This window comes from Prionailurus viverrinus, chromosome C2 (genome assembly GCF_022837055.1).
Source record: "Prionailurus viverrinus isolate Anna chromosome C2, UM_Priviv_1.0, whole genome shotgun sequence".
NCBI classification, from domain to species: domain Eukaryota; kingdom Metazoa; phylum Chordata; class Mammalia; order Carnivora; family Felidae; genus Prionailurus; species Prionailurus viverrinus.
This window is the reverse complement of record NC_062569.1, coordinates 105,078,053-105,096,163: the sequence shown is the minus strand read 5'-3', so window position 1 is coordinate 105,096,163 and position 18,111 is coordinate 105,078,053. Positions and strand designations below refer to the sequence as shown.

The following is an 18,111-nucleotide window of genomic DNA, read 5'->3' as shown; positions in this document are numbered from 1 at the left end:
AAAAATGAAATATGGCCTTTTGTAGCAACGTGGATGGAACTGGAGAGTGTGATGCTAAGTGAAATAAGCCATACAGAGAAAGACAGATACCATATGGTTTCACTCTTATGTGGATCCTGAGAAACTTCACAGGAACCCATGGGGGAGGGGAAGGAAAAAAAAAAAAAAAGAGGTTAGAATGGGAGAGAGCCAAAGCATAAGAGACTGTTAAAAACTGAGAACAAACTGAGGGTTGATGGGGGGTGGGAGGGAGGAGAGGGTGGGTGATGGGTATTGAGGAGGGCACCTTTTGGGATGAGCACTGGATATTGTATGGAAACCAATTTGTCAATAAATTTCAGAAAAAACAAAAACAAAAAAAAACAAAAACAAAAAAAAACCATTTTGATGATTGCAAGAAAAGAATAAAAAAAAAGAAAAAGAAATGCTGATTTAGAGTATAGGATATTCCTGCAAGTTAAACAGAACAAGATTAGTAACTGGAAGTCTCTGCTCTTTGGGGTCTGAGGATGCATGCCCCATGCATAAAGAATAAGAGAGGTGGTACTGCAGTCCTGTAGAAATTCTGGAGATCTCTGCACTCACTGTTTTGTTAAGGTAAATCGTCTTTTGGGTAGTTTTACTCAGTTGCTTAAGTGAGGGTAAATTTTATTTCCTTAGTCACAGTGTAAAACTAGCAACAGGGGGGCTATAGATATAAATTTCCAGAGTCTAACACCTGCTGGCCATAAACGGCAGTCTAGATCATAGAAGAAGCTACACCTAAAGCATGTTCTCAGCATCTACTGGTAACGTAATAGAAAGACAAAATAAAATGATAGACATTCATCATTCTTTGCAACAGTATGGTGTCATGAAATCCAAAAGATAATTAGTAGTTAGGGAGGAAAAATGAGGTTTTAGATAGATAATAAGTACACACACACACACACACACACATTTGGTTTATTTTTATTTTGTTTTATTTTTTTATGGTGAAAAAAAATATATGTTTAGATTTAGCCAGCTGGACTCAGTTTAGATTATCCCAATTTTGTTGGCAACATCCAAAGCATCATAGTTGGGAGCCAGTTGAACATATGCTTTCTTTTCTCCATTGGACCTGATGAGAGTATTGACCTTGGCCATGTCAATATCTTAGAGCTTCTTTACAGCCTGTTTGATCTGGTGCTTGTTGGCTTTGACATCCACAATGAACACAAGTGTGTTGTTGTCTTGTATTTTCTTCATGGCTGACTTGGTAGTCAGGGGGAACTTGATGATGGCATATTGGTCAAGCTTGTTTCTCCTGGGGATGCTCTTTTGAGGATATTTGGACTGCCTTCGGAGACACAGTGTTTGAGGCCGTCGGAATGTGGGTGACGTGCAGATCTTTTTTTTTTTTTATGATTGTGGATGCCTTTCAGCACTGCTTTCTTGGCCTTCAAAGCCTTTGCTTTGGCTTCGGCTTTGGGAGGGGCAGGGGCTTCCTTCTTTGCCTTTGGTGCCATCTTCGTGAAAGGGCTATGAGTTTTTCTTTTATTTTTTATTTATTTATTTATTTTTTTAGTTTTTTCTTGAGAGACAGACAGAGACATAGCACAAGTAAGAGAGGGCAAGAGGGAGAGGGAGACACAGAATCCAAAAGCAGGCTCCAGGCCCCGAGCTGTCAGCACAGAGCCTGACGCAGGGCTCCAAGTCACACACTGCGAGACCATGACCTGAGCCGAAGTCGGACGCTCAACTGAATGGGCCACCCAGGCGCCCTGAGGGTTTTTTTTTTAAGGCAGATGTTGAATAAATTCATGAAGATGTTAGGAACATGGGTGGATTGGAATAGAGTTGAAGGAAGGAAATGATTTCAGGTGTTAGCAGTCTTTCTTAAGGAAGGAACACTTACTGGTTTTCTTTCAGTGTTTTGCATTCTTGATAGATTACAGATCATTCCCTGTGATTTCTCAGATATTTGTCTCCAAGATTAGTTATTTCTAAAACAGTTCATTCATGTATTTATCACTTATTGAATGCATTCTTAGTAGTAAACATGTGAATCAAGTGTGAAAGACAAACCTGCAAACATAAAAATTTCAATCCAAGGTGAAAATGTCATAGTAGCTATATGAATAAAATACTACGGGGGCCAAGGAATGCACTCTAGCAAATCAACTTTTAGCCTTTGATCACAATATGGAAATCACGTAAGTTACCTGCAAATGAGACAGAGCAATGTTTCTACTGTCTCACTAGACCCAGAACATTGACTAATGAGTCAGGATAACTGGTATAAACAGAGAATGGAATTTGTAGATTCACTTTTAATTTGGATGTGATATGTGGAGAGTCTGCTTTGTTTCCGTGTATGTAGTCAAGTATATGCTTCACTTCTTAATACTCAAACTATAAAACCTTCTACAGTAATTGAATTACAGACCAAAAAGGCCCATTTGCTACAGTTGCAGTTATTATGTAGTAAAGCAGTTAATTTTGAGCAAGTGTGAAAAAATGTCACATGGTCACAGACAGGATGAGAAGGAGAAAATGGCTTTCCACTGCAGTGTATTGATTGGGTACCTCAGAAGCCTGCCACTTTGTTCTCTATTAAATTACACTTAACATATTTGATTTTAAAATAACTCATACTGGCTTTCTTTTTTGTTTATAAAATTAACATGTCAAAAACACTGAAAAACACAATGTCAAAATAAAAATCCCCCTCAATGCATATACATCTTCATATCCATTGTGAACATTTTGCTCCTTATTCTTCCAATATTTTTTCTAGGCATGGAGACAGTTTCACAGTTTTGTTTTCTTCTAAATTAGAATTGTGGAGTATAAATCTTACTCTGGGTGTATTTAAGGAAAATGTTTTTTCACTCATTGATTTTATTATCTTAATTCCCAATGTCCTTTCTTGTTAGTGTTTCCTTCCTATTAAAAAATTTTTTTTAAATGTTTATTTTTGAGAGAGAGAGAGCGAGAATGAGTCAGGAGGGCAGAGACAGAGACAAAATTCAAAGCAAGCTCTGTGCTGTCAGTGCAAAGCCCGACATGGGGTTTGAACCCCCATGAACAGTGAGATCATGACCTGAGCTGAAGTCAGACGGTCAACCCGTCAAGCCTCCCAGGCACCCAGTTTCCTTCATATTGTAGTGTTTCATATGTATTTCACAAAAAGGGCGCGATTCAGGGTTTGGTATCCTGTGGAGTTGTACATTTTATGAATGTTATGTATACTTCTTTATGTGTTCCCTATATGTCTGTAAAATCACTGCCATTTGATAAGGTTTCCTCTTTCAGGGAAAAGAAAATAGCTCTTTTGTTAGAGTGGAAAATCTTCAGAGTATTTATAAGGATTTATTTATGCCAACATTTGCCTGATGCTGACAGCGTGACACTTTGGGTTATCATTCTTTCCTTCTGCTTCCTAGGACATCACTGCAGATGCTGTGAGTATCCACGTGTTCACATGCCCAGGTGGTTCATGCTCCTTTTTGAAGCCAAGCTAGCAGTCGACCAGCCAAGAATATACTAAGTGCTGGCTCTATGGATCAGCTTCAGAAGTTAGATTTGGCTTTTGGGGACATGTTCAAACAAAACTGTATTTTCCAAGAGCATGAAATACTGTACTGTCCAAGTGCAGATCCAGTTTTCTAATACCTATCAGTCTGTCAGCTCTGAACTTAAAGAGAGTCTGGGTATGTGCATGTGTGTGCACACACATACATGTGTTAACTTTAAAAGCATAGTTCTTTTCCATGGAGGATTTTCTTTTCCTTATTGCCCAGGAAAATTCTAATACCGTAAAGGGGGCTTTTCACCTAGGATTACAAATCTTCCTTAGGATTCAGTTAGACGCTACTGTTAGTCTTTACCTACTGAGCTTTAAGGACTGTTCGTTATTGAAGACCAGAGCTTCCCCCATAATTTTGTCATGTCCATGTTTCTTGTTTTCTTTTTGTATTAAAAGACCCACAAACAATAGCTGTGGAAATTAAGGAAAATATTTTTTGAATAAACGATATAATGCTGTGCTGTTCATCTTCCCTATTTGTTTAAAATGGAACATAGTAGACACTAGGGATATTTTTAATGTCTTAAAAATAGGCTTGTTTCATTATCAGAGCTACGTAGTATTATTAGATTTTTGTTGTAATAGGAAATGGTGAAAGGTCAAGAGTAGATCTCTATTTTAAAATATGAAACTTCAACTCTGTGTAGGTTTAAGGTCCTCAAAAATATCTCTTACAGTTGCAGTATACTTTCAGTGAGTTAATAGAACAGTTCCTGTTTCAGGAGCTGCTGAATGACTCTCCAGGACTGTGTGACATCACACAGTCGGAATTGAGAGGCTCTGCCAGGGGGTCAGATGGGTGCTGTGGCTGAGAAGTTCTTACCTCGTCATAGCCGGCAGCAGCGGTGGCAGAGCCTAAGCAGCTACTTCTAGGCTGACAAAGCTAATAATTCATGATTGAATTTTAGGGAACATTTTTTCCCCATAGTTGGGAGTGGGGTGCCTAACTGAACTATTAATGTCTGCTGTGAACAGTGAGAAAAATGCTTTTCTGAGATCAAAGACAGATACTGTATTTGGAATTTGTTCAAGAAGAATAACTTTGCAAGTACAAATATACTTTTAACTGCAGAATTTTGTTATCTGTCTTCAAAGGAGAACTGGTTGTTGATAGTTAGGCCACTTCCTGCCTTTCATCTTTTTTTCTGTCTGTGGACAAAGGAAAAAAAAAAGCAGCTCTGTAGTAATGACAATCCTTTTTTATGAGTTGTTTTAAAACAGAGGCAACTGAATTAGCTATTTTAGAAAGTACAGTTGGCTCTTGTAGAAATGCAGTCCTAATTCTGTGGTAGGGTCACTACAAATGGCTTTCAGATAACTTCCTGTCAGATCAGTAGAAGAGGTCAGCAGTATAATCTATAGAGAAACTGGAGAGTGGAAAATAAGAATTTATAAGCTTTCGGAGCCAGGACCTTTGGTAGACTGACAGGAGGCTGCCAGAATGGAGAAACAAGTTTTAAGAAATAAGAAACCCTTCTAACGGGAGACAATATCTGACAGAAAATAGACACTGATTTGTCAGCTTGACAGGTTCTTGTTCTTGGAATCAGCATGAAGCTACCTTGAACCACGTAACTAGAGGGTATTTAATCTGGTATTTGCTGAAAGGGATGTCGAGGGCCGCAGTTTGCGGCAACATTAGGCTAGTTGCAGCGTCACACTTGAACAGCCTAAGCAAGATGATTTTTCTGAATAAAATGGAAGGAAGGGAGGAAAGGGGGGAAAACTCATCCAGGGTTGAAACTCATCTGAGTTTGCTGAAAATTACATGTAAAAGACACACCATTCCCTCTCTTCCTCAGCCTTCATTTTTCTTCATCAACTCCTGCCAATGCTGCATCTGTAAGAGGATAATACAGGCTACCATGCCTGAGTAATGGACCCTGATTTCCACCCTTCTGATTGCCCACTGTCTGCTCCAAGTAATGCCTTGCAGGAATTCTCGGTGTCCTTGAGCACTCTGACTAATGTTGTGTTTGGGCAAAAGTTCCAATAACCAGAGAATCCTTCATTCAACTTTTCTGATTTTTATCTTCACTGATTTTCAGTTGAAACTCTCAATTGATGATTTTGCTCTCCTACATTTTGTGGCCATAAGGCCTCTTGTTGGTATGTATTTTTTTTTCCCTTGAGATATTTTATTCTTTAAAATAGTAAGGAACCTGGAGAATTGTAAATTGCCCTCAAAATAGATCATTTTTTGCCTTCTCCATTCTTCAGTGACTTCTCTCATTAGGATAATAGGATAAAATTGCCTTTTAGAAGCTTTTCCTATATTGATCTAGTTCATTTCAGAGGCTGAAAGTGGAGGAGAAGAAAGAAACCAAGAGGTCATTCTGTATCTTATTGTAAATAAATGTGGCAATTTTGAATTTTAAAAAGAGCAGTTTACCCATTTGTCTTAATAATACAACTTCAAAGCAATCAGATGTTTGTAATTTAGTACCAAAAAAAAAGTAATGAAACATCACCAATAATTATTTGCTCAAAAGGGACCCAAACTTTATACCAACTCAGAGAGTAAGAACATTTTAGTTTTAAACTTAAGCTCTTGTGGACTTAGTTTTATAGATCTTTAAATTGATGGGGTTGCACTCTGATTTCTAAGTCCCTTTCAGCTCTGATATTGTGCGGTTTCATTAGTGAACACAAATTTATATTTCATAGAATTCCAATATCTAGAAATAGCCATAAGAACCCTTTTGGTTTGCTTCTCTTTGTTTTAGAAATAGTAGAGTCCAATTTTAATATACGAATAACTGATGATGCTTTTCCCCCCTTTTTTAATGCATTCTGAAGAATTTCATCTTTTTGGTGTTTGGTACTAGGCCAGTGACTTCTGACTGCAGGATGTTTAGGGAGCATTCCAAACAGGTACTAGAGTTACAGAATCCCCAAAGCTAGCTAGTGGTAGTTGCTCAGATCCTGTTATGTTTATGAAAGAAGTAGTTAAAGGCACTGCATACTCCTCTCTACCCCCAATACACTTTGCTTTATCCCACCCAGTTCAGGGGATTTGAAATAATAGAGGAGAAGTTAGAATTTAGGGTTCCATGTAGCTGTTTGGTTAAATGAATTATGAAATTTTGGAAACTTAGTATAACATGTACTCCTGTATATTATTTGGGGAATACTAAATAAAGCAAAGCTCGGTTGTAAAATACTTAACCAATCAGCCAAAGAGTGGAGAAAAAAAATCACCCAACAACATATGTACCTAGTTTCTGTTTGTTAATATTTACTTGTTACATAGAAGTCATTAAATGAACTCAAGGATATGTAATACTATGACCCTTATAAACTACCAGTGCAATGATTTAATTGTAGTTTAGGCTCATAATGCTAATTAAAATGAAGTTAAACCCTGCTGAGTCACTTTAGCAGTCCATGGTGCATGGCACTTGAAAAAGAAAATCACAAGTTAAAGCTGACAAAGGGAATCGTAATGTGTTTTACCTCTGAGCCCCCTGATCTTCAGAAGACTTAACAGGAGACTTTTTCATTGAATCCCATTTTTAAAAAAAGTACTGCAGCAATTGCCAGGTTTACTATTAGCCCGCCTGCTTCTGTAGCCACCCACATGTAGCCAAGAAGCATTGAACATTAGTGTACTATGGCAGCCGGCCCACTCGAGTCTGAGCCCTGGTGTCCAGTGTACTAGTTCCTTAGGTGTGTTACCGCAGGCGGTCTCCCCCTCAAGCCTCAGTCGCCTTACCTGTAAAATGTGCATTATTATGGTTCCTACTCTGCAGAGTTGTTTTGAGGATTAAGTGAATTAATGATTATAGTTAGAATAGGACCTTAAGTCAAGAAATCAAAACATAAAAGGCATATTTAGCCTCACTATTCTCTGTGCTTTGTTCTACGTGAAAATTCTGTTTTCAGTTTTTTTTTTTTTTTTAATTTTTTTTTTCAACGTTTATTTATTTTTGGGACAGAGAGAGACAGAGCATGAACGGGGGAGGGGCAGAGAGAGAGGGAGACACAGAATTGGAAACAGGCTCCAGGCTCTGAGCCATCAGCCCAGAGCCCGACGTGGGGCTCGAACCCACAGACCGCAAGATCATGACCTGGCTGAAGTCGGACGCTTAACCGACTGCGCCACCCAGGCGCCCCTGTTTTCAGTTTTAAACTACAAGTCTTACAATCAAAATGCACTTCACTAAATTGAAATTAAATTTCTGAAAAAGAAGTGTTTATTATTGTTTCTTTAAATGGCGTTTTTAACTTTGTAAATCCAAAATATGAAGTATAATGTATTATTATGATGACTTCTAATACTATAAATATGTAATTTTTAGGTAGAAAAGTTTTTTTGAACTCTTCTGGAAGATAGGTGTTGAAAGCATAGTAACAGTAGTTGGCTGGACTTGGTGCAGTGAAAAATTGAGCACTTTGATTTGTCAAGGACAGACCCCTTTGTCTGCTCTTCAGGTGTGGGGCGCTTGGAAGTCCCCATTTATCTTTCCATCATGAAGGAGCTCCGCAGTGGTCCAGCTAGTTCCCCTCTTGGCACATGAATGCTTTGGATTGATGTAAAGTGGCCAGGATTTAAAGGCCCACGTTTGGCCACATTTATTACCTGTCTGAGCTGAAGATTGTAGTGTTCAGATTTTTCAGTGTCCTAGGCAGAGTTTTGCTCCAGGTGTGGCTCCTGTGATTCCTAATAAATGCAAAAGTAGGGCAAGGTGGTTTGATCCTGTCAACCTGTTATCAGCCTATTAGTGATGTGAACCTTTTACTCTCTGAAAATTTAACTCCTTCGTTATAAAAAACACACTGAATTATTTATAAAGTAATTACTAGGGGGCTTCATGGCCTTGATTTGAAGCTATTAGAAATTGACTTTTTCTTTTAAGGAAAAAATACTTATCCCGTACACTTTCTAAAAAGATATTGGTAGAGTTTTATTGAAACATTAGAAAATTTAATTTTTTCTTATTGTGGGATTCTAAGAAAGCACATAAAAAGTGTTTAAAATATTGGGGCTCCTGGGTGGCTCAGTCTGTTAAGCGTCTGACTTCCACTCAGGTCATGATCTCACCGTCCATGAGTTCGGGCCCTGTGTCGGACTCTGTGTGGACAGCTCAGAGCCTGGAGCCTGTTTCAGATTCTGTGTCTCCCTCTCTCTCTGCTCCTACCCCACTCATTCTCTGTCTCTGAAAAATGAATAAACCTTAAAAAAAAAAAAAAGAAAGTTTTTAAAATATTAATAGTTAAAAAACAACATAGTGAAGATACACAAAATTCAAATTGTATTCAATTTCTAAAGTATAGAATTTATACTATATATCATATAGGTATATATATGTTAATGAATGGTGGAAGGGGATTGGCATAAACTGAGAAAAACAACGTAGGGGGAAATGCATAAAACAGCCGTTGAAACTTTTTTAAGCCCACAGATACTAGCGAGAAATTGTCATTGGTGTAAAGGCTGTGTGAGGGCTGTGAAAGCTGATTTATTGTGTCTTCCTGGTAGGAGGTGAGAAGGGGGAACAGAGGCGCATGTACAGGAGGGAGGTGTTGGGCTCTGTGCTACAGGCTGGCCACAGCTGAAGATATCAAGGTAAAATCAGCAGAGTGGTATAATGGGCCTTCAGGGTCATCTAGAACAACTTTCCAATGCTGAAGACCTTCCACAGTTTTCCTACTCCGTCAATTGCTAATTTTGTCCTTAAATAGACCTGGTATTAGAAGGTTCTCTTTTTGCAAGGTGAAAGCCAGGACTCGATGCTGGGTACCTTCAGTCCCAATCAGTTACTGTCATTGGTCTTCTAGTTCCCTGCTTCTCTCCATGTAGAACGAGTATGAGAAGCATGAGAAGCACGGTTTTACACCACACCTCTCTCAGATCATCTTTGACCAGTTCCTTATGAATACCAACACCATTCCAGTTCTGTTCTCCCGTAAGCATCATTTTCCCATAAAGTCCCACCAATTCTTCTTAAGTCAAACCTGAGATTTCAGGAATGGCCGGCCACCTGACTTCCTCCCAGCTGTGTCATCCTGTGGTACATTGCAGACCCTACCCTGGCCTTAAATCATGGCAAGGATCTGACTAATTTTTTTCAGGAGCTTTTCAAATGGCTATTTTTGTGATGCCCAGAGTAAGAGAAGCCAGGTCAGAGTTGACCAAAGGTGCAGTGACAGGAAGCTCCCCAAACCTGGAGTTCACCCCTGGCTGTGTCCTTGTTGATGGGAATGAGTTCAGCCATTAGTTTAAAGTTAACAGTGGGACAAATTGGGGTCATCAAAGTGAGTTAAGAGAATTGCCTCAATTCTTAAATGGCTTTTGTAATTGCCAAGAATCTGAGTGTTAAGAATGTCTTATTATTATTATATACTGCCTATTCCCTGATGGTTTGGACTGCATTTGTTGCACTCTATTACATGCTGTCTAACTCCCAAATTGTTTCATTATTATATAGACTCTACCTTGCCAATAAGTCCTTTATTGGCCCAACTCATCTTTCATAATCAGTGTCATCTCTCTTAATACTAGTCCATTAATAGGTCCTTAAAAGACTGACTTAGGATCAGGAAGTCTCCTTCTGGCAGCTATATAAGAGCTGTAGGAATCTGCCCACCTCTCAAGTACTGATTTGGTAGTTCTCAAATCCCAACTGATTTGGTAGTTCTTGCTGGGAGAGCTCAGCAAGCAGAATTTTTTCAATGAGCCTTGCCTTCCAGTTTGAGAAATGCTATAATGGGATATAGATAATGTGTCTGACATTTGCTGTTCAATTGTGATTTTTAATATGCACCAGACAGTGACAGGTTTTATTTACCTTTTTCCTAAAATCAGGGTGATAAAGCATATTTTGTTTATTCCAGTTGGTTCTTTTTCAAATTCTTGCCCAAACTTTTTTCTCAAAGTATATTATTACATATATTATTACATATTTTTAAAATATATATTATTACATATTTTTAAAAAACCAGTAAATACTTGGGCATATGCGTAAAGACTTTTTTTTGTTCTAAATATGTTCTGAATTACTGCTTGTGCTTAAAAATCTGTGTGGCAAACATGGGAAGTTGTGTGCTGCTCTGGGATTATATGGCAGATTTGTAGTACCCTTCTGTTACATGTGTTGCATATGGAAATGACAAGCTTTCATGATACCCGTGAAACTGTAACCTGACTATTGTATTCAGTGCAGAATGCTGAAGTTAGTTGGAAATCATGTTGTTTGTTTCACCCTGTCTTTCAAAATAATTTGATGGAGTTGCATGTGCTGTCCATCAATAAAGCATATTTGTTTTGAAAGACACAGCACTCAGGGCTGTCAGTCATAACGACTTCTGAGAGCCCGTTAGGAGCTGTAACAACAATATTTACAAAATGCAAAGTGAAGAAAAGTACACTGAGTCACAGATACACATGCTTTCTTGTGCCCTGATTCTCCCCTCCCACAATGTATTTAGTGTGGCTAAATCCATATGAAAGACCATTTGGAAATATGAATGGAAATTTGGGAATTCTCTAGCTAAAGTAAATACCAAGAGACTAATTAAATGCTAAAAAGGTTTGTAAATCAATTGCCTTTCCTTCTATATAAATATATTGATTAAAAAATAAAATCAGTGATACAGTTAGATGGAAGAAAATACCTGTATATTGGGATTAAAGTTCAGAGTTCTTAGGCTTGTCCTTGGTTTACCCCTTAATGGCATTGGGAAGATTATGTAAGTATCTCTGAGGCTCCTCTCACTCAGCTGTAAAATGGGCATAATTATACTCACTTCTTAAGACTGTAGAATGTTAAATAAATGAATGTGTATAGTAAAAGCTTTGCAAATCACAAAGTGATACATAATGAGAGGTAGCAATTAAAGTAGATTAGGAGGTTTTAATAACTACCAATTTTTCTTACTAGAAAATGTTTAGAACTTATTAATGCAATGTACTCAAATTCCATATTGTAAAGCGCTTTATTATAAAAATCAAAACGGAATTTCTTAGATATGTCAGTAAAACAACTGCCATCTGGGAAAAAAAAAAAAGGTGGGGAGGAAAGCAGTGTGGGCTCATGGGTAGCAGTGTAGCCCCTGGCCAGCTCATAGAGCATGCAACTCTGATCTTGGGGTCATGAATTCAGCCTCATGTTGGAGGTAGAGTTTACTTAAAAAAAATTTTTTTTTAATTAAGAAAAAGAACTTAATGAGAAATGGTCTTAGTAGAATTAAGAATCTTGCTCAGGGGGGAAAAGATACTAAATTTGAAAAGTTCTTTGTTTAAACTCAGTACTTTACTTCTCTCTGAAATCAGCAAACACAATCCTTAATGATGTAGAAAAGATTTTTAAGTGACTTGTCAGGTTTATATAGTTTATAATTCTTTATAGAGGAGCTTTTGTTTATACTATAAAGCATTACCTTTGTATTTAAGTAGGATGCCAGAAGATAAAAATTCGGCCAGCAGAGGGAGATTTATTTAAATTGGGCTGTAGGAAAAATACTCCAAGATGCCTCAGTAAACATGTATCTTGTGGGTAATAATGCCCACTCTCACACTGTGAATAAGAGGAAAACAGAAGGAAGGAGGATACTAAAATGACTCATACTAAAATTTCTGTTTGTATTCTTTCTTGGGTGAATGATAGAAAAATAGAAAAGGAAAAAAGGCAAATGATATACAAATAGAAACTTCTTTTTTGTGTGTGCTAATTCTGTGGTGTGAAGAACTTTTTGAAACAAATGTCATAAAGTTAATACATTTTTTAAAATAAAAACAAGCTTTCAGTACTTGGCACTGAGGTCAGAGCACATTCAGCCCAAACACGTTAAAAGAATACCACCTGAAATGAATGTAAAGGGAATGGCTAATGTTCTGAACAGGGCACTGTTCTGACTCTGATTTAGCAAGCAAGTACTTTTGTGTCATGCACATTATGTCAGAAAATTGGAATATATTTAAGAAAAAAAATTCACCAGTAGTGAAACAAGTATAAAACACAGTTTTCTTAACTCCAAACAGAAAATATAAATGTATCAAAGTTCCCTATGCATTCTAATTAATTTCCTTAACAAATGTGCAGTTTGATACAGTATCATTAAATTCACAAATTTTAAGCAATATTTATTAAATACACATTATATTAAAGGCAGTATTCTGAGTATTTGGGAATTTATTATTTTTTAATTTTTTTTTAAGTTTATTTATTTATTTTGAGACAGAGAGCGTGTGTACTAGCGAGTGAGCAGGGGAGGGGCAGAGAGAGAATCCCAAGCAGGCTGTGTGCTGTCAGCACAGAATCCCACATGGGGCTCAATCTCCTGAATCGCAAGATCATGACCTGAGCCGAAATCAAGAGTCTTCGCTTAACCAACTGAGCCACCCAGGCTCCCCTAAGTATTTGGGAATTTAAGGATCAGCGACATCCTACATCCTTGTAATGTGTAATCTAGTAAATAATGAGTTACCTCAATTCTAGCATGCCAAAGTGTAACGCAGGTAGGCATTGCAGAAGCTAGGATAAGCTATTTCAATAAATACTATCTATGACTACTAGCATAAGATATATCAATGTTTTTTTTACTTTGGGAAAAATTAAGATTTTTGTTTCATAGCCATTAAAACAAGAGGTTTTGCTTTATTAAGTAAAATAAGTTTAACTGTAACTTAAGTTGTTTGCTGTCTTTTTAGAATAAAGAGCAGTAGCTTAGGAAAAAGAAATTCCAAATAGAGATATCACAGATTGTGGATTTTTTGCTGAACCACAGTTTCTGGGTTTTTTTGGTTTTTGTTATTTTTTATGTTATATTTAGAGAGCAGGATGATGGAAGACATCCAGACTGATTATTATTTTTAAATGAAAAAAAAAAAAAACAAAAACTAAGTCATATAAACCAAAGTGAGTCAATCATTTTAGATGAAGTATAATACATTTAATTTTTTTTAAAGTTTATTTATTTTTGAGAGAGAGAGAGAGCACGAGCGAGGAAGGGGCAGAGAAAAAGGGGAGACACAGAATCCAAAACAGACTCCAAGCTTCGAGCTGTCAGCACCGAGCCTGATGTGGGGCTTGAACTCATGAACTGTGAGATCATGACCTGAGCCCAAATCAGACGCTTAACCTACTAAGCCACCCAGGCGCCCCTACTACATTTACTTTTTAAGAATACATGCGATCATTCTTAAAATTTAAAGGGCTGTCTGTAAACTGGTGCACAGAAGATTAATCAGTGTTCAGCAATGGGTACAAGAGAATAGGGAATGGATAATTATTTCTCTTGTGAGGTCAAATTATTCATTACGAGTCATTTTGACATCTGAATAGAAACTATTTCTGAACAAGTAAAATTGCCAGGTTCTGGTTTGGCAGTTTGAGTATGTTAGTTGATTGGGTGCTGGGAATTTTGGAGCTGGAAGATCTCAGCAGGAAAAAAGAACAGGGCATAGTGAGGATGAAGTAGAAAAGAAGCGGTGACAATGAGGAGAGGGGACAGAATGATAGGAATAGACTGCAGGGAATAGTCCTGGAGCTCATTCATTGAATCAGTATTTGCCCACAATGTGCCTGGCTCTGTGTCAGGCCCTGAGATGCCATGGTGAACATTATATAGCCTCTGTTCTCTGTTACAGTCATTTGGGATATAAAGAAGAAAACAGGCCCCTTCATTGTGGCTTATTGAGTGTAAGGTGTTTGAGGACTCACGGGGAGCATCTCTCTCAGACTAGAAAGGGCCAACAGGCCTGAGGTAAGATCCAACCTAAGCCCCGAAGCAGGATTGAGTCCCATTGCAAGGAGACACTTGTGCGCATGCTGAGAGGTCAGAGGCCATGGCAAATTCCAAGTGATGGCATGTGGCTCCGTGTAGGCAGAGCTTTTAAAGTGATAACAGAGCAGAGAAACCTGAGCCATAAAAGCAAGCAGGGACCAAGACAGGAACAGTCTTGTGTGTTAAATGAAGGAAGAAGGTTGGACTTTTCCCTGAGAACATTAAAGGACTGTTGAAGAGATTCATGCAGAGCCTGAGCAGACATTTGTGGTGTGGAGAATTGAAGTCAGCACAGCTATAGTCCGGAAGAGCTGACTGCTGAATCAATGTGGTAGGGCTGAATGAGGAGTGGACCACATACATGAGGCAGAAGGGGCAGAACTTGGTGAGAGGATATCAGGGCAAGAAGGCACTCCAAAGATTTGAATTTATGGTGAGGAAAAAGAGAAATGTCTGTGTGTTCTGGAGGTTTATGTCAAGGGGATGGAATGTCCAGTTCTGTGCACCAGGTTCTGGCATTCTTCCCAGGTGTATATGGTGGAGTCGGAAGCCTGCCCCAGACAAGGTATTTTCTCTGAGAGGCTCAAAATCAAAGGTGTGAGTGCGAATAATAGTGAGGTAGAGAAGCCAAAGCGTGTCTTGAGTTGAAATGAGTTGGAGAGCTTTCTAGGAAATTAATCCTGGGGTTTAGAACCAAGAAGATTAGGAGCCCAGTCAGAAAATAAGGTGCAAGGTCCAGCCCGTGAACAATGTTAGCACCAGGCAAGCCAGTTCTTGGCTGCTAGCTACATGGCCTGGAGTTAGGCAGTCTTCCTGGCTTGATGGCTGGAGGCCACTTTGTACAAACTAAAGAGGACTAGCCAAAGGGAGGAGGGGGATTCAAAGAGTGTTTTAGCCTTGATTGTGTAGGAGAAGGTATTAACTAGAAGGAACTGTTGACAGTTTATCAATAGTTCATCAAAGAAAGAAACTGAAAGACTAGTGGCCCAGGGTAGCAGGATAAGAGATTAAAAAGCACATAATGAGAATGAGAGAAGTTGACCTTGAGTCTCTGCCTTTGAGAGAAAATGGAAGAAGAAAGATGCAAGTTATGGAATTGGTAGACTGAGAGCTTGTGGAGCTTTGGGAGAGCTCACACAAAGAAGCTCACCTTCCTGTGAACCAGAAGGCAAAAGCATTTTCTTAGAATGGCTAGCATTGTGGTGGGAAGGACAATAGGGAAAAGTGATGGAATGCTCTGAGGGCAGAAATCCCAGGTTTGAAACCTGGCCCCTCCTCCACGTGCTGACAGAGTGGCTCAAGCATGTTGCTGAAGCTTTGTCATTTTTAATTGCTTCATATATAGTACCTTTCTCTCAGAGTTGTATTGAGGATTAAAGAAGTTATTTCATGTAAAGTGTTTATTAGCCTGTAGCAAACATTCAATAAATTTGGTTATTAGAAGGCAATGTTGTATAATGGGCAGGAACAAGAGACTCTGAAGCTAGACCTCCTGAGTTCAAATACTGGCTCTACCAGTTATGTGCTAACATTGGGATCTTGGACATCATATAATTTACAAACAGTGTATGGCTCATTAGATGATCAGTAAATATGTGTCCAACTGCACTGACAGTAAATGAGACTCCAGGAGTTTGTCCTCTTGTGACTCAACTTCTCGCCAGTGTGATTATGTCCTACCCATGTGACAAATGCATATAATAAAAAAATCTCGTTAATTTGTAAACTAAAGAGGCAAATTGTATGTTCTATGTGATTCAGTTTTCTCATCTGTAAAGAGGAGATAATAATAGTACCTACCTCTTAGGCTTGTTGTGAGTTAAGAGAATTAATATAAAGCTCTTAGTTTCTGGTCTGTAGGAAGCAACATATACAGAAGCATTATGTATATAGAAGCATTTTATATATGCATATATATCTCATTATTACTGTTATCTTCACTCATCATTAATAGCGGTTGAGGAAAACCTGAGAATTCATAATGGGAACTGTGGGTTGGTTAAGACTGAATAAGACGAGTGAGAAAGGTTGCCGACGAGCCTGAAGATCAACTTGGGATTGGAAACTCTGTGGTAGTGTCAGACCAGGGGAGCAGCCAGCAACCTGGGGCAGACCTAGGGAAGAGAAATGGAGGGGCTCAGAGTTGGGGTTTATTACCATCCAGTTCTGAAAGGAAAAGAGAGCTATTGAGCTGAAGGTACTATGATCTGCTGTTTGAGAGAGTAATAAGAGTCATTGACAAATAACCAGAGATGGGAATAAGGCTACTTAGAACGTGTCTTTAGACTAGTATCAACAGCTGTTTGGTAGTGACTTAGATTTCATTATATTTATTACATCTCCTTGTCGATTTGCGTATTTCTTCTGGTCTCTCCCTTTCCCTTCTGAACAGCCTTTCCTGGGTTTTTACTTTTCCTTCTCTATTTCCTGTTCAAGTCTTGCATAACTCTTCTTTTTTTAGTAAAACAATGTAAAGGCAAGCATAATTAGAAAGGTTAAAAGTATCATTTCTGTGTTTGCTTCTTCATGTATTCTCCGAGCGTCTCCCTGTCTAGTATGGGGATGTTTGCTCTGACAGATCCAGAAAAAAAGCATCTGGCATGTTCATTACCTTCAAGGGTCTTTGTGGGAGGAATTCACATGAAATCATTATGCTGTACAGAAAAAAATGATAATTGTTATATAATCAAGTGTCAAAAAATATGGCACAGCCATTAAATGTGGTGGGTCAAAAAGGTGCTTAGGAAAGAAAGAAATAGGAATTGGGGCAAATAAAGACAGCTTTTTAGAAATGGCAGTTCAGAGAGGCTTGTAGAATAGTGAGTCCGGGGTGTCTGGTGTGCAGGTCTGGAGAGCAGAGGAAGTGCAGTTCGAAGCACCAGGTGGGTGTGGCGAACAGGACAGATACCTACAGGCAGGAGGGCAGTGGGGGGTGGTGAGCTGAATGGGAGGTAAGGCTAAACACGTAATTCCCACAATGCATAGCTCACCAGGTGATCAATAAATAATGTGTTCAGCTCCACTTAGAATACATGAGGAGGACACTCAAGAACTTGTCATCTTGTGCTTTAGATTCTTGTCAGTGTGATAATTATGTCCTAACCTTTGTTAATTTAGAAGGAAGGCAAATGTGTTATGCTAGGCCTGTTGAGCAATAGAAATTTGGTGACTTTCTGATTAAGAATGTAAACAACATAAAATTATAGGAAAACAAAGTTAGGCTTCTTGAGGTACATGTATGTACATGTTGAATTCTGTATGTAAATAGCTTTTTCTCCGTAAGTCACCCCTTTTGATACTTTATCTCTTTTAAGGTAGCTATTGTCTGTCTCTGCAGCCTAGAGCAGTGTGTTAAATTAAGCTCTCCTAAGGATAAATGTCATGGAGAGGAAGTGTAGTAGGGATCTTAAAATACATACTCCTTCATGAAGTAAGGGCACAGGGACCCGAACTACCAGTACAGCTAAGCCCTTTAAATAGTGGGTGCCTTATTAGTATTCATGAAGAGCATATAGATAACATCTTGACAGAGTTAAAGTTTCAACCTGAAGAGCTACTGCTTTTCAATAAGGAGTGCCTTTAAAGATACTCTTTGCATGAATAGAGTAACTGAATTGCTTCTATAATGAGAGTATTACTTTATTGAGTGAGGTATTTTTCATTTAATCTGTCTACAGTTAAGAAGAATTGTCATTAGAATTATAATAAATAGTAAAGATGAGCACTTGTAAAGCTTTTATCTTCAAAGAACTTGAGTTAATCTAATTTGTCACTTAGAGTCATCAGAGATGTGCACTCACTTTTCTGCTGTGAAGCCTGGAAGTGTTCAC

At 38.4% G+C, this 18,111-nt stretch overlaps 1 protein-coding gene and 1 pseudogene across 11 annotated transcripts in view; one reads left to right on the top strand and one right to left on the bottom strand.

Moving 5' to 3' along the window:
* Positions 1-18,111, top strand: part of BBX (BBX high mobility group box domain containing) — a 286,902-nt gene that overhangs the window by 155,658 nt on the left and 113,133 nt on the right. The gene's annotated exons all lie outside the window — the stretch shown is intronic.
* Positions 1,018-1,490, bottom strand: LOC125174936 (60S ribosomal protein L23a-like; annotated as a pseudogene).